Source organism: Triticum urartu, chromosome 4 (assembly GCF_003073215.2).
Source record: "Triticum urartu cultivar G1812 chromosome 4, Tu2.1, whole genome shotgun sequence".
In the NCBI taxonomy this organism is placed as follows: domain Eukaryota; kingdom Viridiplantae; phylum Streptophyta; class Magnoliopsida; order Poales; family Poaceae; genus Triticum; species Triticum urartu.
In genome coordinates, this window is record NC_053025.1 from 514871783 (window position 1) to 514897186 (window position 25404).

Genomic DNA, 25404 nt, shown 5'->3' on the forward strand with positions numbered 1-25404 from the left:
GCCCTCTCCCGTGTCTATATAAACCGGAGAGTTTTAGTCCGTAGGACGAACAACAATCATACCATAGGCTAGCTTCTAGGGTTTAGCCTCTCTGATCTCGTGGTAGATCTACTCTTGTACTACCCATATCATCAATATTAATCAAGCAGGACGTAGGGTTTTACCTCCATCAAGAGGGCCTGAACCTGGGTAAAACATTGTGTCCCCTGCCTCCTGTTACCATCCGGCCTAGACGCACAGTTCGGGACCCCCTACCCGAGATCCGCCGGTTTTGACACCGACACCGGGGGTTCTGTCTTGCCGGCGTCAGACCCTGCCGGGGATGGCCCCGGCCTGCCACCCGATGGCCCCGCTGCTACTGCTGCTTCTTCCTCAAGTTCTCTCTACGCCACCAGCGCGACACTGACCACTTGATTCATTGCTGCCAAGTATAGCAGCAACGGCTCTCGCGTCTTGGGCGCGACTAGTATCGGCGTGGAGGAGAGATACCTCTTCAAATCTTGTAGTGCGGTCTCGCCTCCGGAGTCCACTATATTGGACCCGCCTTTTTCAAACCTTTGAAAATGGGGAGGGTGCGCTCAGCAGATTTGGAGATGAATCTACTCAGGGCGGCTACGCAGCCGGCGAGCCTATGGACTTCTTTGACCCGCTTCGGTGCCTCAATCTGCTCGATCGCCTTGATCTTGTCGGGATTTGCTTCAGTTCCGCGCTGAGACACAAAGAACCCAAGAAGTTTGCCGGACGGGACACCGAACACGCACTTCTCTGGGTTGAGCTTGAGGTTGATCTTATGCAGATTTGCAAATGTTTCTTCTAGGTCTTGTACGAGTGTGGCCCTGTCCTTGGTTTTGACCACTATATCATCCATATAGGCTTCCATATTTCTCTGTAGTTGGGGCTCAAAACCAATTTGGACCGCTCGGGAAAACGTCGAACCGGCACTCTTCAAACCGAAAGGCATCTGTACAAAACAGTACGTACCACATGGGGTGATGAACGCAGTCTTCTCTTCATCCTCTTTCATCATGAAGATCTAGTGGTATCTTGAATAGGCGTTGAGGAATGACAGCAGGTCACACCCGGTAGTGGAGTCTACAATCTGGTCAATGCGTGGCAAAGGGAAAGGATCCTTCGGACAAGCTTTATTGATATATGTGTAATCAATACACAACCTCCACTTCCCATTTGCCTTACGCACCACCACCGTATTGGCCAACCACGTGGGGTGCAGTACTCCTCTAACTAGGCCTGCCACCTCCAACTTCCTGATCTCTTCTACGATGAACTCTTGTCGCTCCAAAGCTTGCTTCCTGACCTTTTTCTCGACGGGTCGTGCATGAGGACAGACAGCAAGATGGTGCTCAATCACCTCCCTGGGAACGCTGGGGATGTCGGATGCTTGCCATGCAAATACATTGACATTCGCCCATAGGAAGGTGACGAGCGCGCTTTCCTATTGGCTGTCGAGGGCGGAGCTTATGGTGAAAGCCCCACCCGTGCCGTCCTACTTGATGGACATCTTCTTGGTTTCTGGTGGTGCAACTTTGGACTTCTTGCTCTTACCGACGGAGCTGTCTGGCACGTCCTCAATGGGAGCGCAGCACTCCGAAGAGATGCGCTTGCCAGAGTGGGTGCAAGAGGTCTGGCCGGAAGAGGTCTTGCCGGAAGGGGTCTTACCGGCCTTCTTCTTCCTTGGAGCTTCAGCGGCAGGGACAAGTGTCTTCGCGGCAGTTGCTGCAACTGCTTCTCGGTAAAGTTGATCGGCGCAGATGAGCGCATCTTTCTTGTCGGAGGGGACGGTGATGATGGTTAGTGGCCCTGGCATCTTTAACGTGTTGTAGGCATAGTGGGACGCCGCCATAAACTTGGCCAGCGCTGGGCGGCCAAGGATCCTATTGTATGGCAAGGGGATCTCGGCAACATTGAAGACGATCTTCTCCGTCCTATAGTTTAGCTCGCCTCCAAACATAACAGGCATCATGATTTTACCTTTAGGCTGGCTCCTTCCCGGGTTGACCCCTTGAAATGTCTTGTCTCCTGGAGGTCTTCATCAGGAATCTGCAACTTCTTGATCATAGTGGGCGAGACCAAATTCAGACCGGCCCCACCGTCAACCAGCACTTTCGTCACCTTGAGGTTGCTTATCGTTGGCGAGACCAACAATGGCAAACACCCGACGGCAGTTGTGCGATCAGGCTGATCCTCGGTGTCAAAAACGATGGTCGTGCGGGACCACTTCAGGGTCTTCTGGGCATCAAACGACGGCTCTACCTCAACGACCTCACATGCCCACTGCTTCAGCTGGCGGTGTGAGGTATGCAACGAGGCGCCACCATCGACACACATGGCCTCTGTAGCCTTCTGGAACTCGTGCTTGCCGGACTCGTCGTCCTCGTCGTGATCATCATCCTCCTCTTTCTTGTCGCGACCCCGAGCGGGCCTCTCTTGTTGGTTATCTTTGCCGCAGCGACCCCCTTGGCCGCCATGCTTCTTGTCGGATCCCTCAGCACCATCCCGACCTTTGTCCTTGTCTCGCCTTTCGTATTCAGCCTTTTGCTTTTCAACAAGCATCTCAACTTGTCGACAGTTCTGGAGGTCATGGCCCTTGGTGCGGTGGATCTTGCGGTACTGCTTGTCGGAGCCTCCTGGCTTGCCGCCAGCCACCAGGGCCAAGCAGGTAGCGCACCCGGCAACCTCCTCACCGGGGTCGTCAGCCTTGGCCTTTTTGGCGACGCCGAGCTCACCGGATCCCTCAACGGTAAGCACAGTCTTGCCCTTGTGCTTCCTGTTGCGGCGCCGACCCTTCTTCGTCGGAGCGGCGGTGTCTTCGTCTGTGGAGTCGGTTTCCGCACCGGCGTCCTCGCCGGGGTACTTCCTCCCCTCTTCAGCTCGAGCACATCTATCAGCCAGAACATAAAGTTTGGCCACATCCTTGACCTTGTTCATCACCAACTCCTCGCGCATCTTGTGGTTGCACACATTCTGATGGAATGCACTGATAACTGCGGCGGGATGAACATCTGGGATGTTGTACTGCACTCAGCTGAACCTTTGTATGTACTTGCATAGGTTTTCTCCTTCTTTCTAGGGGATGATGTGCAAATCGCTTGCTTGGCCATGAGCTTGGTGGCCTCCAGTGAAGGCGCCAACAAACTCATGACACAAATCCAACCAAGAATAAATGGAATCCACTGGCAAGTGCATCAACCACGACATGACGCTGGGTTTGAGTGCCAACGGGTAGTAATTGACAAGCGCCTTGTCGTCCCGGGCTCCAGCTGCTTGAATCACGATGGTGTAGATGCTGAGGAACTCCGACGGGTGGGTCTTGCCGTTGTACTTCTTGCCAACATCGGGCTTGAACGTGCGGTGGGAGGGCCACTAGAACTGCCGTAGCTCTCGGGTAAAGGCTGGACAACCCACCTCGTAAGGCAGGTCGCCGGGGCCCCCCGATGCCGGGTGGTCCATAGTAGGCCCCGCACGCCGATCTCACCGATGGTGCATCTCCCATCGTCGTTCGATGGTAGTTCGAGCATCTTCCTGAGCTCATTCCTGAAGGACTTGACGTTGGTCGAGGCGGGTTCGCGGGTCGGACAACGCAGTGGAAACGTTGTCACCGACGTTGGGTCGACAGGCCAGTGGCTATTGTTGTGGTCGCGGCGGGGGAGAGTGCACCGTGGTCGCAGCGTCTCTGCCCCCCCGCCAGCGTGCACCGGCTCGTCAGGACGCTGGTGCGAGGGTCCCGTTGGGAGCAGCTCGTCTTTGTTGGCGAAGCTGACAAGGCTTCGGATGCTGGCTCTCCACTCATCGAGCTTCTCCACAGCGGGGGGGGGGGGGAGTCGAGGAGCAGCTGTACGCGCGCTAGCGCTTCTGCTGGCGTAGGCGGCGGCAAGATCTACATAGACCGTGATGCACTCTGACTTCTAACCAGGTTAGAAGGGCTCGGTCATGGTTTCGCGGGCGCGCACCGCCTGCACCGGCGTCTGAGCACGCACGCCGGCCTGGTTCATTCTGCGAGTGGCGCATAGCGCTCTTTCCGTGGCGGTGCCCGGGGGATCCGGCATCGCGGTGTTGCTCATTGCACGCGTCCTGGGAAGGGCGCGGTGCAGGCGCCAGCTGGTGTGCCGTAGAGGCTGCTACGCCGCCCGTGGGCAGCACGACCCCGCCCCCGGACCCAGCGGCGCGCGGCTCATCGTCTTGGATTCAGACGACGCCGCTCGCCTGTCTCCGATTGCCAGAATGTCATGGACGCTCGCGGGCCACGTCTTTGTCCCCATCAATGGGTACCCGGCAGTCTGCTCGCGCTGGCGCGGATGGGCCGGCCCCCGACGAACTGATCGCCGTGATCCCCTTTCTCTTGGGGTCCATGGTGATGATGAAGTCGGTGTGCTAACCTTCAAACCGGATTTTCACAGCCACGCCCCCCTACCTGGCGCGCCAGAGATGTCGGGTCAAATGACACCTATGGGATCACTGGGATCCCTTTTTGCTACGGTTGGCGGGTGCGAGGTTGTGCAAAGAGCGGTTCTAGAAGCCAGCAGGAGGATCATTTACCCAGGTTCGGGCCACGAGGATGCGTAATACCCTAGTCCTGCTTTGCTGTATATTTGAGTGTTCTTGAGTTCTTGAACTAGCTATGATGCGTGCGTCGTCCAAAAAATCCAAATCCCTCTCCAATATGCCTCGGGCCTCCTTTTATAGCCAAAAGGGGCTGCCACAGTGGCACACGGGAGGTGGAAAGGTATACAGTAATCGAGTCTATCTCCTGGCACCGTAGGACAAACGCATTTAATGCACTGCCGACATGCCCTTCTTGCTTTATCGAGGACGACAAGGAAGCTCGTCCCAGCTGTCGCCGCCTTGCCTGGCTTTGACGCGCGTCCGAACTAATGAGGCATGTAGTGCCATGTTGGCTGGCTGCTGAGTTGGTGCGGTGGCTGAATCTTCACGAAGATCTGCATGCCACCACGCAGGTGCTTGTCGAGTCGGCCTAGAGGCCGCATGTCGCCATGCAGGCACCTTCCTAACTGGTGGGCTGGCAGCTGCATGGGAACAACGGTGGAGTCTTGGCAGATGTGGGCCTGGCTGCCGCCCAGCGGATGTTTTCAGGAAGAATCTTGCCGGGGCCCCGGCAAGGATCTTGCCACGGTATCTTGGTCGTCCTTGGCAAGGGTCTTGCCGGGGGTCTCGTGGGTATCCTTGGCAATGATCTTGCCGAGGATCGTCGTCTTCTGGTCATCATCTAGTCTCGTGTGCTTCTGGTTTCCACAAAGATCTTCATGCCACCATGCAGGCACTTCCCGAGCCTTGGTTTCAATGATGTCAATGGCGTCGGAACTGCAGGCTTAAGGGTGGCTGCGCTGTTGGTGTTGGGCAAGTTGCCCTGGCAAGGTTCTTGCCGGGGCTACGGAGGCCGCCCCGGCAAGGGCCTTGCCGAGGGAGTCCACCTCGCCCCTCTGCTCTTCGTGTTTCTGGCTTGGCGTTGTTCTGGTTGTCTTGTGACTTTGCTTCCTTCCTCTACCCCGCTAGGTGTGGCCGCATGCGCAGCTCCAACTGCCCGCGCACAAGTAAAGGGGTACAAAATAGGACCCCTCCTTTTTGTGCACCGACTGTTTTTTTTGAGATTTCAATATGAACTACATACGGATATACTCATTTTGCTCCTTATATAGTCTATATTGGAATCTCTAAAAATACTTTTATTTAGGAATCTAGATATAGTTTAGATTAGAATCTAGATTCACTCATTTTGCTCCTTATGTAGTCTATATTGGAATCTCTAAAAATACTTTTATGTAGGAATAGATGGTGTATAAGATATGGGATGCAGCTAACCTCGACGGCAAACAACAACATCGCCCATTTTAGCCCTGTGTAAGTACATGGAAAGCCAATGTTAACTACAACAGGGTTAACATCCACCAAAAATAGCAAATGGTAATAAAACGGCAGCATTTGTAGTGATATCTTCATTTTGAAAGAGTAGCACGGTAGCAAAGGACGGATTAAAAAGTGGATAAAACTATTAATTGCAACAGGCTTAACAACATCCTAATTCATATTTTGTAAGTTTGTAGCCATTGAAATACAACTCTTTAAAAATGGATACAACTGTTAATTGCAACAGGCTTAATGGCCATTGAAACCGGCACTGATAAAAATGCAATTGACAGAGTTAAACATCACAGGGCAGGTGATGCCAGAGCAGATAATGGCCCAGTTGTCTATAAAAAGGTAGGGAAAATAGCTCAAACATGTTAGGCATGTTTACTACAACATACTTAATACATCGACAATACATAACATAGCCATTAATTGCAACTGGTATTGGTAAGATTGAACTGGTGAGTACATAATTGGTAACTCCTGAGAGGTAGTTGATGGGGCACTTCATCTTGACCAGAGCCCGCCCAAAGTCAGTGGCGGCGGAGGTGAGCTGTTCCTCCGGGTCAAAGTGTGGATCAGTGTCACTGACATGTGTACCAACAGGCAACCAGTAAATGGTAGAAGTTAAACTGCAATTGCACAAATGATGTGAAATACTGTAAGACATGGGATGCAGCTAACCTTGACGGCAAACAACATCATCGGCCGTTATGACGTTGTGTAAGTACATGGCAATCATGTTAAGTAAAACAGGGTTAGCATCCTCCAAAAATAGCAAACGGGGCAGCATCTCTAGTATATCTTCATCGCGAAGAGTAGCATGGTAGCAAATGGACAGATTGAAAAATAGATACAACTGTGAATTGCAACAGGATTAACAACATCCTAAGTCATGTTTTGTAAGTTTGTGGCCATTGAAATACAACTGTTTAAAAATGGATTCAACTGTTAATTGCAACAGGCTTAATAGACATGGAAACCGGTACTGATAAAAATGCAATTGGCATAGTTAAACATCACAAGGCAGGTGTTGCCAGAGCAGAGAATGGCCCATATGTCTATAAAAAGGTAGGGAAAGTAGAAACAATGTGTTAGGCATGTTTACTAGAACATGCTTAATACATCGACCATACAAAACATAGCCATTAATTGCAACTGGTATTGGTAAGATTGAACTGGTGAGTACATACTTGGTAAGTGCTACCTCTTGAGCATGCGTTGGTTTTCCCTTGAAGAGGAAAGGATGATGCAGCAAAGTAGCGTAAGTATTTCCCTCAGTTTTTGAGAACCAAGGTATCAATCCAGTAGGAGACTACATGCAAGTCGCCTAGTACCTGCACAAACAATCAAGAACCTTGCAACCAACATGATAAAGGGGTTGTCAATCCCTTCATGGCCACTTGCAAAAGTGAGATCTGATAAAGATAATAAGATAAATACTTTTGGTATTTTTGTTGTATAGATTGGAAAATAAAGACTGCAAAATAAATAGTAAACTAGAACTATAGATCGGAGACTTATATGATGTAAAGTAGACCCGGGGGCCATAGGTTTCACTAGTGGCTTCTCTCATGATAGCATATATTACGATGGGTGAACAAATTACTGCCGAGCAATTGATAGAAAAGCGCATAGTTATGATGATATCTAAGGCAATGATCATGAATATAGGCATCACGTCCGTGTCAAGTAGACCGAAACGATTCTGCATCTACTACTATTACTCCACACATCGACAACTATCTAGCATGCATCTAGAGTATTAACTTCATAAGAACGAAGTAGCGCATTAGGAAAGATGACATGATGTAGAGGGATAAACTCAAGCAATATGATATAAACCCCATCTTTTTATCCTCGATGGCAACAATACAATACGTGCCTTGCTGCCCCTGCTATCACTGGGAAAGGACACCGCAAGATTGAACCCAAAGCTAAGCACTTCTCCCATTGCAAGAAAGATCAATCTAGTAGGCCAAACTAAACCGATAATTCGAAGAGACTTGCAAAGATATCAAATCATTCATATAAGAATTCAGAGAAGAACCAAATAATATTCATAGATAATCAAATTCATAAACCCACAATTCATCGGATCTCGGCAAACACACTGCAAAAGAGTATTACATCGAATAGATCTCCAAGAACATCGAGGAGAACTTTGTATTGATAACCAAAGAGAGAGAAGAAGCCATCTAGCTAATAACTATGGACCCGAAGGTCTGTGGTAAACTACTCAAACATCATCGGAGAGGCTATGGTGTTGATGTAGAAGCCCTCCGTGATCGATCCCCCTCCGGCAGATCGCCAGAAAAGGTCCCCAGATGGGATCTCACAGGTACATAAGGTTGCGGCGGTGGAAAAGTGGTTTCGTGGCTCTCTTGGATGTTTTTAGGGTGCATGGGTATATATAGGCGAAAGAAGTACGTCGGTGGAGCTCCGTGGGGCCCATGAGGGTGGGGGCGCGTCTACCCCCTGGGTGCGCCCCCTTCCTCGTGGAAGCTTTGCGGACTTCCAGACTTGTACTCCAAGTCTCCTGGGTTGCGTTTGTTCCAAGAAAGATACTCGCGAAGGTTTCGTTCCGTTTGGATTCTGTTTGATATTCCTTTTCTGCGAAATACTGAAATAGGCAAAAAAACAACAATTTGCACTGGGCCTTTGGTTAATAGGTTAGTCCCAAAAATAATATAAAAATACATATTAAAGCCCATTAAACATCCAAATAAGATAATATAATAGCATGGAACAATAAAAAATTATAGATACGCTGGAGACGTATCAAGCATCCCCAAGCTTAATTCCTGCTCGTCCTCGAGTAGGTAAATGATAAAAACATAATTTTTGATGTGGAATGCTACCTAACATAATTTTCAATGTAATTTTCTTTATTGTGGCATGAATATTCAGATCCAAAAGATTCAAGATAAAAGTTTAATATTGACATAAAAAACAATAATACTTTAAGAATACTAACCAAGCAATTATGTATTCTCAAAATAACATAGCCTGTAACACCCACGATGCGGCTATATCTCCCACGTGTCGGGGCACGACTTAGACGCGTAACCGCATGATAGGCATGTCGCAAGAGGGGTAATCTTTACACATCCCATGTACTGAATAAGAAAGGGATAAAGAGTCGGCTTACAATCGCCATTTCACACAATACATAAATATAGCATACATCATCCAGAATACAATCAAGGTCCGACTATGAAACCAAAATAAAGAAAGACAACCCCAAATGCTAGATCCCCGATCGTCCCAACTGGGATCCTCTACTGATCATCCGGAAAAGAAACATAGTAACATCCCGAATCCTCGTTGAACTCCCACTTGAGTTCGGTAGCGTCCCCTGCACTGGCATCATCGGCACCTGCATCTGTTTGGAAGTATCTGTGAGTCACGGAGACTCAGCAATCTCACACCCTCGCGATCAAGACTATTTAAGCTTAAAGGTAGGAAACGGGTAGTGAGGTGGAGCTGCAGCAAAGCACTAAGCATATATGGTGGCTAACTTACGCAAAAGAGAATGAAAAGAGAAGTAAAGCACGATCGAGAAGCTAAAAGTGATCAAGAAGTGATCCTGAAACTACTTACGTTCAAGCATAACACGAGACCGTGTTCTCTTCCCGGACTCCACCGAAAAGAGACCATCACGGCTACACACGTGGTTGATTCATTATAATTAAGTTATGTGACACATTTTCTACAACCGGATATTAACAAATTCCCATCTGCCCATAACCACGTGCATGACTTTTGAAAGTTCAAAACCCTGCAGGGGTGTCCCAACTTAGCCCATCACATGCTCTCATGGTCAATGAAGGATATTCCTTCTTGCGGGAAGACCCGACCAGTCTCGGAATCCTGGTTACAAGACATTTCGACAATTGTAAAACAAGACCAGCAAAGCCGCCCGATGTGCCGACAAATCCCTATAGGAGTCGCACGTATCTCGTTGTCAGGGCACACCAGATGAGACATCCTACGAGTAAAACCAAACCTCAAGTTGCCCCGAGGTGGCCCCGCAGTCTACTCGGTTCGGACCAACACTCAGAGGAGCACTGGCCCGGGGGGTGGGGGTTTAAAATAAGATGACCCTTGAGTCTGCAGAATCCAAGGGAAGGTATATGGCGGTAGGTAGGCAAATGGTAAAACTAAGGTTGGGCCTTGCTAGAGGAGTTTTATTCAAAGCGAACTGTCAAGGGGTTCCCATAACACCCAACCGCATAAGGAACGAAAAATCAAGGAACATAACACCAGTATGACGGAAACTAGGGCGGCAAGAGTGGAACAAAACACCAGGCATAAGGCCGAGCCTTCCACCCTTTACCAAGTATATAGATGCATTAAAGTAAACAATATATAATAATGATATCCCAACAATATCCATGTTCCCACATGGAACAAACTTCAACTTCACCTGCAACTAGCAACACTATAAGAGGGGCTGAGCAAAGCGGTAACATAGCCAAACAACGGTTTTCTAGGAAAGGTGGGTTAGAGGCTTGACATAGCAATATGGGAGGCATGATATAGCAAGTGGTAGGTATCGCAGCATAGCAATAGAGCGAACAACTAGCAAGCAAAGATAAAAGTGATTTTGAGGGTATGGTCATCTTGCCTGCAAAGTTCTCACAGTTGATGAAAGCTTGATCCTCGTAAGCACTCAACAGGTTCCTCGATCACGTACTCGTCTCCCGGCTCAAGCCAAAGCAAGAACACAAGCAAAGGACCAACAATCAATCACGATGCAATGCACAAGCAACATGATGCAAAACATGACATGCTATGCGGGATGTGATATGCAATGCATATGCGTGCTTCGGAAGGGAAAGACTGAACCAGACATCAACTTGGCAAACGAAGTTTGCTGCTGGAAAGATGAGATGATTTCGGTCGAAATCGATATAAAATCACCGGAATCGGATGCACGGTTGGTAAATGGCGAGCAAAACAAGAATGGCACAATTCTGCGATTAACAGCACGATGCCATCTAGAATGCAACAAGAAACTAAGCTACTGCACCCCAACATAGCAACAAAGCACATGGCAGTGATCTACTCAATATGCTTGAAAAAACATGAACACTGAGCTATGGCTAAATCACACAAGAACAGGTTCAAACAAGCATGGCAAAAGTGCAAAAGATATCAGCTTCACAGACTTAGTGAAAATACTAGCATGCCATGAATAACATCAGGAAGTCATGTTTAGAGCAAGCAAACAACATGCTACAGGAACATATCATAGCAAAACAAGGCATGGCATGAATCTACTAAATGCATAGAACAAAAGTCCCTTACTGATCATGAGCCAAAAAGGCACAAAAGATATGATGGCACTCATGTAAACATAGCAAGTTTTATAAACAATTTCAGACTTAGCAGAAAACAGAGCATGGCATAAACAGAATTATGAAGGCATCTTTGCGAGCTCAAATCACTCATCACAAAGCATTGCATGACAAAACAAGCATATCATCAGCAAGAAGACATGCTCATGAAGCTAACCATGGCAAGAGAAAGTCCATAGCATGCAAGGATCACTAACAACAACCATGGCAAAATTGATTAACACGTAAACAATCTGCCAGGAACATTTTATAGCAAAAGTAGAGCAAGATTAAGACATGCTAGGTCACTCCATAAATGCAAACAGGGGCATGGATGGATAGAGCACAACCATATGTCCAAAACACCCTTAATGAAGATACTCAAAACAAGCATGGATGTCACTCTAGCATCAAGTTTGCATGGCATAAAAATAACAGAAGAACAAGGACTTAGCAAAAACCTAAGTCCCTGAAATCATCAATATCACGAAGGCTACTTTGCAAGCTTGTGCTAGTCACCACCTTGATCACAAAAAATACATGGCAAGCACCTCTGTAAGATGACATGGCATAGACCAAAACACATGTAGAGCTCATGCCCATATGATGTACACAACAAATGTGACAAAAATGACAAATCCTCATACTCTGATAAGTAACAACACCTAACAATTTATAGAACTTTTCCAACAATGATTCAGGCATCAAGATGGACTCAAACAAGCATGGCACAATGGAATGAAATGAAGAGCATCTCCCAATGAACATTTTGATATCTCATGCGCATGAAACGGAGCTACGGTCATGGAGTTATGACATGATGAACATGGCATTAAAACATGAGGGGGGAAAGGACTTAGTGGAATAACAACCTCGCGAGAAACAGGATCGGACGGTCCAGCGGGACGGAGTGGTGCGGGACGAGGCGGCTGTTTGGTTCGTCGTGCGGGTGGATCTGATCCACCCCGCGGTGGATCCGGCTGCTGTGGAGCTCCGGCAAGGAGGGAGGCGACCAACGAGCTCCGGCAAGGACGAAGAACAGCGCGGGACAGCGGCAGGCCAGGGAAGGCCGGGGCGGCGACTCCGGGCGGGTCTCGGCATACGGGCCGCGGGGGCCGGATCTGGGCCGAGTGGACCGGCGGCAGCGAGGTGGCGGCGGGGACACGTGGCGGCGTGCGATAGGCACGGGTGGCGGAGGGCGACGCGTCCGGCGGACGCAGACGTGTCCGGCGGCGCGAGAGGAGCGGGGCTAGGGTTAGACTGCGAGATTTTTGGAGGGGATCACATGTATATAGGTAGGAGGAGGTAGGAGTGTCCAAATGGAGTGTAGTTTTTGCCCACGCGATCGTGATCCAACGGTGGAGCACATGGAGATGGTTTGGAAGGGTTATTGGGCCGTTTTGGAGGGGTGTTGGGCTGCAACACACAAGAGGCCTTTCCGGTTACCCGGTTAACCGTTGGAGTATCAAACGGACTCCAAATGGCACGAAATTTGACAGGCGGTCTACCGGTGGTGTACCAAGGCCGCTTGGCAAATCTCGATCCGTTCCGAGAACGTTTAACACCCGCTCACGAAAAGAGACAAAAGGGGTACGCCGGAGGACGTAGGAGTGTCGGATTGCAAAACGGACAACAGGGAAAAAGCTTGGATGCATGAGACGGACACGTATGCAAATGCGATGCACATGATGACATGATATGAAATGCATGCCATGAAAAAAATGCAAAACGAAGAAAAAACCCAACCACGAAGGGAATCTCATAACTTAAAGTCGGAAATGGCAAGAGTCGGAGTACAAATATGGTAAGTTACATCCGGGGTGTTACAACACTCCACCACTACGAAAGGATCTCGTCCCGAGATCTAGGACTGAAAGAACTCCGGATATTCGGAACGGAGGTGGTCCTCGCGTTCCCAGGTGGCTTCTCGGTCGGAATGGTGTGACCACTTCACTTTCAGGAATTTGATAGATTTGTTGCGAGTCTTGCACTCGGTTTCTTCAAGAATAGCAACGGGATGCCCATGATAAGACATGTGTTCTTGAAGATCAATCTCTTCGAAGTTGATGGTGCGCTCAGGAGTCTTGAAGCACTTACGAAGCCGTGACACCTGAAACACATCATGCAAATTTGTGAAGTTGGATGGAAGCTCAAGTTGATAGGCGAGATCGCCTCTTTTGCCAATGATCTTGAAAGGACCCACGTATCTAGTAGCAAGCTTCCCTTTGATACCGAAGCGACGAGTACCTTTCATTGGAGATACGCGGAGGTAGATGTCGGTGTCAAAACCGGCAGATCTCGGGTAGGGGGTCCCGAACTGTGCGTCTAAGGTCGATGGTGACAGGAGACAGGGGACATGATGTTTACCCAGGTTCGGGCCCTCTCTATGGAGGTAATACCCTACTTCATGCTTGATTGTTCTTGATGATATGAGTATTGCAAGAGTAGATCTACCACGAGATCAGAGAGGCTAAACCCTAGAAGCTAGCCTATGGTATGATTATCTGTTCCCCTACGGACTAAAACCCTCCGGTTTATATAGACACCGGAGGGGGCTGGGGTTACACAAGGTCGGTTACAAAGGAGGAGATATACATATCCGTATTGCCTAGCTTAACTTCCACGCCAAGTAAAGTCCCACCCGGACACGAGATGAAGTCTTCAATCTTGTATCTTCATGGTCCAACAGTTCGGCCAAAGGATATAGTCCGGCTGTCCGGAGGCCCCCTAATCCAGGACTCCCTCGGTAGCCCCTGAACTAGGCTTCAATGATGATGAGTCCGATGCGCAGTGTTGTCTTCGGCATTGCAAGGCGGGTTCCTCCTCCGAATACACCATGGAAGAGTTTGAATGCAAGGATAGTGTCTGACCCTGTTAAATAAGTTCCACATACCACCGTAGAGAGAATAATACTTCCATAAATCTAATCTGCTGACATGTTTTGATAGTATGACATCACTTCGTGGCCCGATTATTATTCGAACCGCTTTTCTCAACCATCTCCGCACACATTGCGAGGCGGTTTTCTTGATATGTCTTGTCAAAGCAGAGATCGTGTTCCCCTTATCACGGGATCCTCATCAATACGGACGTGGGTAACCCAACTGCGCCATCAATTGCGACGCCTGGGGAATAAGCGGTTTTGCCAGGCAAGTGGGGAGACTCATCGCCTCCTCCGCCCTTATAAAGGGACAAAGATTTACCTTTTACACCTAAGCCTTATTCCTTCTCGCTTACCCATTCCCACACACTCGAGCTCTAGCGCCCAAGCTCGCGTTCTTCTTCTCAAACCACTCCAAGCATGTCTGGAGCAGGAGGCAAGTGGATGGCTTCCTCCATCACGGAGGAAAACATCAAAAAGTTACGGGAAGCTGGATACCTAGCTGCGAGTATCGCGCACCGGCTGCCAAATGCGGGGCAGATCGTCCCCACGCCCGAACCCCATGAGAGGGTAGTTTTTCTTACCCATTTCGTTCGCGGACTGGGATTTCCTCTCCACCCGTTTGTCCGCGGGCTCATGTTCTACTACGGGCTGGATTTTCATGATCTGGCCCCCAACTTCATCCTCAACATCTCGGCGTTTGTCGTCGTGTGCGAGGCCTTCCTCCGCATCAGGCCCCACTTCGGCCTATGGCTGAAAACCTTCAATGTCAAACCGAAGGTGGTGGGTGGCCAACAAGCAGAGTGTGGAGGCGCCATGGTGGGCAAGATGCCTAACATCACCTGGCTCGAGGGTACCTATGTGGATACCATAAAGGGATGGCAATCGGGGTGGTTCTACATCACCAAGCCGCGTGACTCCAACTGGGTGGCGGCCCCCAAATTTCAATCCGGAATCCCCATGCGGCTCACCTCCTGGAAAAAGAAGGGCCTATCCTGGGGTTCTCCGATAGAGTTGACCAGACTCCAGACCTACATCCAGAACACGACGAACAAGAAGATTAAGCTCTTCAACATGGTCCAGGTCATGCTCCTCCGCCGAATCCTTTCATGCCAGCGACGGGCATTTGTTTTGTGGGAGTTCGACTCGGCCCAGCACCAGATGTTGCGAGAGCTCTACGACACGACGTACAAAGACGTCAGGAGGGTGCTGTTCAAGGGTGCCGAGATGCCTCCCTCCCTCACTGAGGACCACGGACTCAGCGCAAAGCGCCGCACCCATCCGATATGCTTTTATACCTCTCTGGGTATTTATGTTCCCTGGTTTGGTTATGTGCTGGATCTAAGCTTTCATGTCATTAACAGGACTGGATAAAGACAGCGGAGCAGCTTGATTGCCCAGTCCCCCTGCCCGAAGATCCTGCAAACGCTCTTCTAAGGAAGATGCTGACTCTGGCACCTTACGAGGTGCCGGAAAAGACGGCCAAGAAGAAGGCCGCGGGAACCCGAAAGGGTCTCCGGCGCAAGGTGGTTCTGTCGGACTCATCATCCGATGAGTCCAACGCGCACTCCTCCCATGGAAACGAGGAGGAGGAGAAAAGTTCTCCTCCCCAGCCGGGGGAGACAAGAAAAGGAAATCCGACCCATCCGAGGAGGCCGAAGGGTCCAAGAAGGGAAAGACCCTCCCTCCGGACTGTGCCATGATGGTCGCCGACAGCGTCGACGAGTGGCTACCCAGGGACAAGCCCCTGGCGAAATCTTAAGTGTCCGGACACCATAGTACTTCATGGCATGCTTTATTGTACTGCCTTTGCTCATGCCGAACCTGATTATGCAGTCCGGCCCGATCTCGTCTTGACGTACCCTCGTTGAGCGGCTCTTTGGGCTCGTCAGATATGAACAACGGTTCTCCTTCGACGGCTTCCACCCCTCGCCCTACGGACAACGCCGAGGTGGTGTCTCAAAAGGCACCGTCCCAAGGGGATGCGGTCCTGGGGGCGCCTCACGGCAACCTCCCGGACCCTGGGTACCAAGGGAGCGAGGCTCCTACGGGCTTCGAGTTCGGGCCCCAGCCGGACACTGCGCCGGAACCTTCAACGGGTTCGGACTCCGGCAGGCGGTCCTCCATTAAGGGGGGCCAACCATCCGTGCCGGTGTCCTCTATCCAACCAGAGGCACCAGACAACTTGCTGGAAGTGCTTCACAGCGCTTCCATCGATGAAGAACACCGCACTATCATGAGTGCGGTGGTTAAGAAGGTTCAGTCTGCCAAGAACGGACTGACCGAAGATTGCGCCAGCCTCCTAACAGGCTTTGAGGTAAGCATTCAAAATATAAAAATATTACCGCATAGATAGTAGCCCCTGATGCTCTGTTCGGCGTTCGCGAAGAAAAGCCGAATAGAGTATCAAATGATAACTCGGGAGTCTAATTAGAGTATGTCTATGTGTATGTGCAGGCTTCCCTGCTGGCCGCTGCCGCACGTACTGCGGAGGCCTCTGCGCTGAAGCAGGCCCTGAAGTGGTCCGAGGACGAGCTCGACCTTACCAAGGGGCAGCTCGAAGAGAGCAAAGGTAGGATATACCCCAGTTTATATAGTTAAAAAGAAGTTCGGTGTAAAGTAATAGGATCATCATGAATTTGTCAGGGGCCACGACCGAGGTGGAGACCCTGAGGAAGGCGTTTTCCGCGGCCGAAGACAAAGCGGCCAAAGAACGTATTGAATGGGAGAAACAAGAAGCCCGAGTGGGCGAGGTGCAGCAAGAGCTCGAGGCTCTCGCCAAGAAGCACGAGTCCTTGGAGCTTGACTCCAAGACGCGGGAGTCCGAGCTCACGCAGGCGCTTGAAAGCGTCCGGAGCGCCAAGGCCGAAGCCCACAAGGCCCTCCAGGAGATTGATGCGGCAAATAAGATAGTAGCGGGTAAGGCATTCAATATGCAAAACAAGCATGTGAAGGAGACTTTCCTTTTTCTTACCCGAGTTCGGAGCTCTCTAGGAGCGTTTGCAGATCTTCCCCGCAGTGTGCTGGATGCCGCAAAGTTTTACCGGGCTGAGGAGGGGAGCTCAATGGAGAAGTTGTTCTGGTCTCAGTATACTGGGACCGAACACCCCGTGTCCTTGAGTGACCAGCTGAAGCAGTTGGTCGAACTTCACAAGGCGGCTGAACAGGCCATGAGGGGCCTTATAGTCCGGATGTGGCCTGGCGAGCCCCTGTCCGGCAGCTACTTCGGTCTGGTGAGGCGGCTGGTGGGAGCCTGCCCACGACTTGAAGTCATCAAGCGATCCGTCTGCATTGAAGGTGCACGCAGAGCTTTTGCCCGGGCGAAGGTGCATTGGGCGAAGCTGGACGCCGTGAAGCTTGTGAAGGAGGGGCCGCCGGAGGGCAAGGAGCATCGCTGCCCCGAGAATTACTATGAGAGCGTCCTGAAGGGTTCCCGCTTAGTGGCAGATGAGTGTGCCAAGGATGTAATTTTTGAATGAACATGCCCATGTGATCCTGTAATATGAAACGAGTTCATATGTGCCATGTGACGCTTTCTTAATTTAAAATATTACCTTCTGTGCGGCCATTTATAAAGTCTGAGAGTTGGCCAGTCATCGGCTTCTGCCCCCATGTAGCTAGTACTGGGGTGTTCGGGGTAAATCTGAACACTCTTTACCCCAATTTTGGGTCCCTCAAAGGAGGTGATCAGCGCAACGAACCAGGCAATCGGACTATAATGCTTTATCACTCTCACTTAGCCATAGAAGTCTATGATTCTTAAATTTTTGGCGAAGCCCCTGGTATTCGGAGGGCCAAATTTGGGGCGCTATACACGCCTAAGCCGGACAAGGCCAACTCCTCGCCCGAAGCGGAAAAAGTCTTTAAGGACTTGAGACCTCTCGAACAGTGACCAGTCTCTCGCCTTATCACGACAATCAGTTTTTGGCTTTCTCTACTGAGGTGCTCGTCCGGAAGAACCAGGACACAATCGCAGTAGTTCTCCCACCGCTACCTTAGCCGATATAGTGGAACGTAAGGTACCAAAGCATGGGAGCCGGGCAACCCAACATTTGACCCAAGACATGGTTCAGAGCTGATGAATATAATGCTACAAGTACGGGGTGCCACACTGTCGAAAGTGTTTGGACTTCTTGCGTCATATTACGGGGTAAACAAGAGCCCTTGGCGTACTGACCGTACCCGAGCGTGCAGGTGCGGAATGTCGTAAATGGACATATAAGAGAAAGAGAAAACTTAAATAATGCAATAACAGATTAATAATATGCATTGTTATTTGAATAATACATCGAAGCGTACTGGTACAAGTATTGCAATAAGCGTAAAGTAGGACAATTCGAAATGTCCTATCCAAGGCGAGCTACGCAATAATAGTGAAAAGCGGGTATATCAAGTATTACTAGAGACCACTTGGCGGTTCCAGTGTTCATCTTAGCTTCTTGCCGCCTTGGTTGTTGCTTCTGGAATGTGTCCGGCCGTCGCACTGCTGGAAAGGCCTTCCGAAGAGTTAGGCCCTGAAAGAGAAAGGGAATGTCAAAGGTATACAGCCCCTGGTGTGGTTGAGCCACAATGCGGGGTGTGTCCTGATTGTGCCCCCGCCTATGTCCATGGTATTTTCAATGCGTAGTTATGTACGCGCAGCACGAATTTTGTCGCTGCACTAGGACTAGGACAGGGTTGAATTGCTAGGCGAGCGTAGGTCGCGCCTGGCGATCCTGTTGCAGATTATTCCAGACTCGCTTGAAGGTGTCCGGGGGCTGTAACGCTGAATGAGTGGTCTATCTGAACAGGCTGCTTTGTGCCTCTGCTGCAAGGGCCGCAGTATGCTCTTTCGTATGGAGCGAGCATTCTGTGTTTCCATTTATTGTGATGACCCCGCGAGGTCCTGGCATCTTGAGCTTGAGGTATGCGTAATGCGGCACTGCATTGAATTTTGCAAATGATGTCCGTCCGAGCAGCGCATGATAGCCACTGCGAAATGGGACGATGTCGAAGATTAACTCTTCGCGTCGGAAGTTATCCGGTGATCCGAAGACCACTTCCAGTGTGATTGAGCCTGTGCAATGGGCCTCTACACCTGGGATGATGCCTTTAAAGGTGGTTTTGCTGGGTTTGATCCTTGAGGGATCGATACCCAATTTTCGCACTGTATCCTGATAAAGCAGGTTCAGGCTGCCGCCGCCGTCCATAAGGACTCGAGTGAGGTGAAATCCGTCAATGATGGGGTCTAGGACCAGTGCGGCGGATCCGCCATGATGGATGCTAGTGGGGTGGTCCCTGCGATTGAAGGTGATCGGACAAGCAGACCATGGGTTGAACTTCGGGGCGACGGGCTCCATCGCGTAGACATCCCTTAGTGCACGCTTCCGCTCCCTCTTGGGAATGTGGGCTGTGTATATCATGTTCATTGTCTTCACTTGTGGGGGAAACCCCTTCTGTCCTCCTGGGTTCGATGGCCGGGGCTCCTCCTCGTCATCGCTGTGCAACCCCTTGTCCTTGTTTTCGACATTTAACTTGTCGGCCTGCTTGAACACCCAGCATTCTCTGTTGGTGTGATTGGCTGGCTTGTCAGCGGTGCCGTGGATTTGACACGAGCGGTCCAGTATGCGATCCAGACTGGACGGAGCCGGAGTATTTCTTTTGAATGGCTTTTTCCGCTGACCGGATCTAGAGCCATTGAATCCGGCATTGACTATAGTATCGTCGGTGTTATCGCCGTTGTTGCGGCGCTTTGGTCTATTACGACGCTGCCTACCGTTGACGTCTTTGGTATCCGAGGTATCCGGATTCCCTGATGTGTTGTTGTTGCGAGCCAGCCAGCTGTCCTCGCCCGCGCAAAAGCGGGTCATGAGTGTTGTGAGGGCTGCCATAGATTTCGGCTTCTCCTGGCCGAGGTGGCGGGCGAGCCACTCATCGCGGATGTTATGCTTGAATGCCGCTAGGGCTTCTGCATCCGGACAGTCTACAATTTGATTTTTCTTAGTCAAGAACAGTGTCCAGAATTGTCTGGCCAATTCCCCTTGCTGCTGGGTTATGTGGCTCAAGTCATCAGCATCCGGTGGCCGCACATAAGTGCCCTGGAAGTTGTCAAGAAATGCATCTTCCAAATCCTCCCAACTGCCGACGGAATCTGCTGGCAAGCTATTCAGCCAATGCCGAGCTGGTCCTTTGAGGTTTAGTGGGAGGTACTTGATGGCATGTAGATCGTCACTGCGAGCCATGTGGATGTGAAGGAGGAAATCCTCAATCCATATAGCGGGATCTGTTGTGCCGTCTTATGATTCGACATTTACGGGTTTGAAACCCTCCGGGAATTCATGATTCATAACTTCATCGGTGAAGCATAGGGGGTGTGCGGCGCCTCTGTGCCGGGCTATATCCCGACGTAGTTCGTATGAGTCTTGTCTGCTGCATTTCGGCTAGGCCGGATTTACTCTTGGTGTATCCGACGCGACGATCATCGTCCTGTGTGGGCGCACGTGTCTGTGTCCCGTACATTGACCTTGCGATTTTTTGCCTTGCTGTCCAAGATGTCTTGCAGGTCCTCTGTGTTGCCCCGGGCCTTAGTATCTTTGACTGAGTGGCGACGGGGTGCAGACTGAACTTTAGGCTGAAACGCCTCTCTAGCTCGGCCGCGTAGTGGCCGGTCAGCCGCATCGTACACTGGTGAATGAGGTTTCAATGCTTCCTCCTCGAGGTGAGGTAGCAACCTGCGTTTGGGGTAACTCTTGGACGGGCGCTCGAATTCATGCTCCTGGGCTTCCAGGACTTCGGTCCATCTGTTTGCTAGCAAGTCTTGATCAGCTTGAAGCTTTTGTTATTTCTTCTTTAGGCTACTTGCTGTGGCCATAAGCCGGCGCTTGAAGCGCTCTTGCTCGACGGGGTCTTCAGGCACGATAAACTTGTCATCACCGAGGCTCGCCTCGTCTTCGGAGAGGGGCATGTAATTGTCCTCCTCCGGTTGTCCATCTGCTACCTGCTCTGGGGGGCTAGCTTGTTCGTCCTCTAGCTCTGCACCGTGCTGGAGGGGATTGTTGTTGTCTTGGCGCTATCCGGAGTGTTATTATCTCCTGTGCCGGTATCACTGCTCTTGCTGTGGCGGGACTTAGAGTGGCGCCGCTGACGTCAGCGCTTGGATTGCTTTTTGGAGGGGTCATCCTCCACTTTCTCATCGCCATTGGCTTCTTTGGGGGTGTCCACCATGTATATATCATATGAAGAGGTGGCGGTCCAGTGCCCCGAGGGGCGGTGGATCCTGTTCGTCTCTGGCTTCGTCGTCCATACTGTCGAAGTCTTTGGAGCCGAAGTCGAGCATGTCGGTTAAGTCGTCGATAGTGGCTACTAAGTGGGTGATGGGTGGGCGGCGAATTTCTTCGTCGTCCGCATCCCATTCTAGCCGGACATAGTTCGGCCAAGGTTCTCCTGACAGGGAGAGAGACCTTAATGAATTTAGCACATCCCCGAAGGGTGAGTGCTGAAAGATGTCCGCGGAGGTGAACTCCATAATAGGCGCCCAGTCGGACTCGATGCGCACGGATGTGAGCGGCTCGTAGTCCATGGTCGGAGATGAATCCAATGGTTTGGCAACACGGCTCTCTTAAGGGGCGATCTCAGTGTCCGGCTCTATCGCCACTGAGAGTGCTGCCTCCATGGCGGGGTCCATCCCTCCGCTCTCAGATGGCGCGACTTGCTCCGGATTGATGGACGGAGTGGCTGCGGATGCGATATCCTGAACACTGTCGACGACAGAGTTACGTCATGCTCGTCCGGACTGTACGGCGCGTCCGACATGGGCTCTAATCCGTCAAAGATCAAGTTTCCAAATCTGACCTGATGGCCAGGGGCATAGCTCTCAATCTGCTCTAGATGGCCAAGCGAATTGGCCCGCAGTGCAAAGCCGCCGAATATGAAGATCTGTCTGGGGAGGAAAGCCTCACCCTGGACCGCATCGCTAGTGATGATCGAAGGAGCCATCAAGCCTTATGGTGACGACACGGTGGAACTCTCAATGAAAGCACCAATGTCGGTGTCAAAACCGGCGGATCTCGGGTAGGGGGTCCCGAACTGTGCGTCTAAGGTCGATGGTAACAGGAGACAGGGGACACGACGTTTACCCAGGTTAGGGCCCTCTCTATGGAGGTAATACCCTACTTCCTGCTTGATTGTTCTTGATGATATGAGTATTACAAGAGTAGATCTACCACGAGATCAGAGAGGCTAAACCCTAGAAGCTAGCCTATGGTATGATTGTCTATTCCCCTACGGACTAAAACCCTCTGGTTTATATAGACACCGGAGGGGGCTGGGGTTACACAAAGTTGGTTACAAAGGAGGAGATATACATATACGTATTACCTAGGTTGCCTTCCACGCCAAGTAAAGTCCCACCCGGACACTAGATGAAGTCTTCAATCTTGTATCTTCATGGTCCAACAGTCCGGCCAAAGGATATAGTCCGGCTGTCCGGAGACCCCCTAATCCAGGACTCCCTCAGTAGACATGGTCTCCGATCTCAAAAGCCAAGTCACGATGCTTGCTATCATAGTAACTCTTCTGGCGCGATTGCGCAGCTTTGAGATTTCACGGATGACTTTGCACATTTCTTTAGCTTCTGTGATTAAGTCATTGCCAAGAAGTTGGCGTTCACCAGTCTCTAACCAATTAAGAGGAGGACGTCACTTTCTGCCATAGAGAATCTCGAATGGGGCCTTACCCGAACTCGCTTGGAAGCTGTTGTTGTAGGAGAACTCGGCATATGGAAGACAATCTTACCATCTCATACCGAAAGAAATGACACAAGCCATGAGCATATCTTCAAGGATTTTATTAACTCGCTCGACTTGTCCACTAGTTTGAGGATGGAAGGCTGTGCTGAAGTGAATGTTGGTGCCCATGGCCTTCTGAAAGGAGTCCCAGAACTTAGAAGTAAAAATACTTCCACGATCTGAAGATATCAGTTGCGGAATGCCGTGCAAGGAGACAATCCTGGAGGTGTATAGCTCTACCAACTGAGCTGCTGTGATAGATTCTTTGATAGGAAGAAAATGAGCCACTTTAGTGAGCTTGTCGATGACGATGAAGATAGCATCGTTTCCACACTTGGACTTGGGAAATCCAGTTACGAAGTCCATCTCAATATGGTCAAACTTGCATTCTGGAATAGCAAGAGGTTGGAGGAGACCAGCTAGCCGTTGGTGTTCTGCTTTCACTCTTCTGCAGACATCACATTCATTCAAGAATTGAGCAATTTCTCGCTTCATTCGAGTCCACCAATACGACTGCTTGAGGTCATGGTACATCTTTGTACTTCCAGGATGAATGGGTAGAAGGGAACTGTGAGCCTCGTTCATAATGAGTTTCCATAGATCACCTTTAGGAACCACAATTCGATCCTCGAAGAAAAGAGTGTCTTTGTCATCAATGTGATAGCACTTGTACTTGGGTTGGCTCTTGGCAATCCCGTTTTTCACCTTCTTCACCATGGCATCAAGAAGTTGTGCCTCACGAATTTGATCTTCCAAAGTAAGAGAGACTTGGAGGTTGGCAAGGAATCCTTGAGGAACAACTTGGAGATTCAGTTTGCGGAAAGCTTCACAAAGGTTCGGTTGGAAGGGCTTGAGAATTAAGTTGTTGCAGTAAGCCTTCCTGCTCAAAGCATCTGCAATGACATTGGCCTTGCCTGGAGTATATTCAATAGTCGGATTGTATTCTTGAATCATTTCGACCCAACGAGTCTGCCTGAGATTGAGGTTGGGTTGAGTGAAGATGTACTTGAGGCTCTTATGATCCGTGAAGATGTCCACTTTCCTTCCCAACAAGAGATGTCTCCACGTTAATAGAGCATGGACAACTACCGCCAAATCGACGTCATGAGTGGGGTAGTTCTTTTCGTTGGGCTTCAACTGACGAGAGGTATAAGCCACGACTTTCTTCTCTTGCATTAACACATCACCGAGACCTTGCAGGGAAGCATCACAGAAAACTTCGAATGGTTTGGATTCATCAGGAGGAGTCAAAACAGGAGTTGTGACTAACTTCTCTTTGAGGGTGTTGAAAGCCACGTCACATTCAGGCGTCCAAATGTACTTGACATGCTTCTGGAGGAGGTTGGAAAGAGGCTTTGCAATCTTAGAGAAATTCTCAACGAATCTTCGACAATAGCTTGCAAGCCCAAGAAACTGCGGAGCTGCTTGTCATTCTGAGGCGGTTCCCAATTCACAATTGTAGACACCTTCTCAGGATTAACAGCGATGCCCTTGGCTGAGATGATATGACCAAGGTAGAGAACCTCATCAAGCAATAACTCACACTTGGAAAACTTCGCATAGAATTGATGTTCTCTGAGTTTGTCGAGCACCAATCTCAAATGCTTGGCATGATCCTCCTTATTCTTGGAAAAGACCAAAATATCATCGAGATACACCAAGACGAAATCATTTGTGTAAGGGTTGAAGATGAAGTTCATCATGCGAGAGAACGTTGGAGGAGCATTGGCAAGGTCGAAAGACATGATAGTATATTCATAAAACCATAGCTTGTTCTGAATACTGTCTTGGGAATATCTTGTTCACGAATGCGAATCTGATGATAACCGATACGGAGGTCAAGCTTGGAGAAAACTTGGGCACCTTTAAGTTGCTCGAGAAGCTCATTGATGTTGTCATGGAATTGTCATGGCAAATGTCCTAGCAAAAGGACTTAGTCGCAGGGCCATCGCAACTAGGAAGCTTAAAGGGGTTAATCGGGACAAAGGACACGAGAGGTTTTATACTAGTTCGGCCCCTTACGATGAAGGTAAAAGCCTACGTCTAGTTGTGTTGGAATTGCTGGGGTTTCGATCACCATGAGGCTAATCCGCCGGCTTGGTTATCGATCTCTCCTTTCTTGCCCTAAGTCGCCACCGGGTCATCCCCTTATATACATGGGTTGATGCCTGGTGGCCTACAGAGTCCCGACCGGCTCATACAACGTGTCTGGCTCGGTGACTTCTTTTACATGCCTTCCCTTACAAGTCTTTCCTTACATACGACAGTTTACAATATTGGGCCTTAAGCCGCCTCTAGGCCTTAGGCCTTCTCTAAGCTTTAATAAACTATCGTCTTGAATGTTTATTGGGCTTCCTTCGTGACCCGCTTTTGGGGCTGACCCGGCCCCTCCTGGGGCGGGTCATAGCTGATAGCTATATCCCCAACATTAGGCCCCAGATTGACTTTGAACTTTGTTCTTTGTCAATCTTCAACACTTAAACAAAAATCCATCTTCTTATCCTCGCAGAAGTTTTTGTAACCCGCCATGATG